Source organism: Oncorhynchus tshawytscha, linkage group LG07 (assembly GCF_018296145.1).
Source record: "Oncorhynchus tshawytscha isolate Ot180627B linkage group LG07, Otsh_v2.0, whole genome shotgun sequence".
NCBI classification, from domain to species: domain Eukaryota; kingdom Metazoa; phylum Chordata; class Actinopteri; order Salmoniformes; family Salmonidae; genus Oncorhynchus; species Oncorhynchus tshawytscha.
Genome location: NC_056435.1, coordinates 4,037,722 through 4,039,895, shown reverse-complemented (window position 1 = coordinate 4,039,895; position 2,174 = coordinate 4,037,722).

Genomic DNA, 2,174 nt, shown 5'->3' with positions numbered 1-2,174 from the left:
ATTTTATACAAGTTGTTAAAAAAATTATGAAAAAACATGACTGTAAAGAATTCTTAACCACAAAAACGAAGGGTTTAAGAGACAAACTTTCAAATGAAAGGAAATGTCTTGGTAGGGAAAAAACTCATTTGAATAAATGTGGGTTTTGACACTCTTATGTAGGTGTCATAACCTGCCATAAAATAATACAATATACTGTATGTCACAACAGGTTTAAATATATGGGTCATGACAGTGTTATGACCAAATTATGATGGATAATGTTCTATACACAGATCTTTACAAGATATCCATTGTTCATAACAGTTTGTGGAGGGTTGAAAAACTGTTTGCCCCTACAGCCAATTCTGTCCAATCAAAAATCTAATTTCGTCAGAAACATGGCTGAGATGCAAAGAAATTTCAAGGAAAGGGGGTACAAAAATGGTCAAATCAATACTGCAGTTGATAAAATCCAAAACAAATCGAGACGTGCTCTTTCAAGGACAATCTCGCCTAAATAATAATTATTGTGTTCTCACTACGTGCTATTCAAAGTGCTCTGAACAATGTTGGATTCTAGTTTGAAAAATATGTATTCGGGTTACTGTGTTAGAACTTATTGATTATTGTGCTGTATTATTGTTTCATGAATGTTTATGTTGGGGTCAATGGAGGGATAACAACTAGGTGTATGGGATGTTACTGAGTGAGGAAGGGACCTTACATTCTGTTAGAACATGTTATTGTTGAATCTCATGGATCCTTGGGAGAGAGGAATGGGGTAACCGCCTGGTTTCAGTCACTGTTAAGGCAGCAGTGAATTAGGGAGGAGTGAGAAATTCAGGCCGAGGTCAGGTCAGATGAAGTGAGAAGGAACAGTCACCACTTAAGTTCCTGCCTAGCAACAGAGATGTATTGGCTGTCTAGAGGTGCAAGGAGTGGACACCTTCTAAAAGGAGGGTATAAATATATGACCTGACTTCAGTTCGGGGTTGTAATCGACTTCAGTGGGAAAATGATCACCTTCGACGACCACTGGCACGCTGGAGAAGTGTGCTCTTTACGGATAAATCTCAGTTTCAACTTTACCGGTTAGATGGCGTCATGTGGGCGGGCGATTTGCTGAGGTCAACTTTGTGAACAGAGTGCCCCATGGTGGTGGGGTTATGGTATGAGCAGGCATAAGCCTTGAACAACAAACACAATTACATTTTATCGATGGCAATTTGAATGCACAGAGATACCGTGCCAAGATCCTGAGGCCCATTGACGTGCCATTCATCCGCCACCATCACCTCATGTTTCAGCATGATAATGCACGGCCCCATGGGATGCTCTGGATCAACATGCATGACAGCATGTTCCAGTTCCCGACCACATCCAGCAACTTCGCACAGCCATTGAAGAGGAGTGGGACAACATTCCACAGGCCACAATCAACAGCCTGATCAACTTTATGCGAAGGAGATGTGTCACACCCAGTGGCGATTTTAACATGTAAATCTTGGTGGGGCAAACAAAACAAAAAATGTGGGATGCCTGCCAGCAAAGCCACTACACTACACAACACTAAACAATACATGAATTGCACTATAACGGTGACAAACTGTGCCCACAAACTGTTAGAGCCTACATAAAGCTGTCCCAACATAAAGCTGCCCAACAGCAGAGTCCCAACAGCAGTCCCAACACCTTACCACTGCTGCACCTGGCTATCAGCAAAGCCTTGTCTGGCAGCGAAACAGTTCATTCAGCCTAATTTACTGCCTTTATAAAAGCATAGGTGATATGGCTGACTTGCTTGAACAAATGTGGTTTCTACTGACAATTGAGATGTACAAACTTTGGCATAAGGGGATGACAAGCGGATAAGAGGCAATCCGTAATTTCGATTAAGACATTAATGAGCTAGCTAGGACGGACTTGGTCACTATAACTATTTGTTCAGCACTTTTGAAATGTACAGCAACAGAATTCAGAACATGGGCCATTCTTACAGTGTATACCAAGTCAGAACTGTAGGATAAATAAAGGGGCTATATAAGCAGACAATGAAAGCTCTTACAATATTCAATGATTACATTTCTCAAAAACAGGTTATAGGTTATATGTGCACCACCAAGTCAGAACAGTAGGTGAATTTAAGAGGTGAAAATATACCAAATTATTAGGGTGAGGCACATGGGACACTA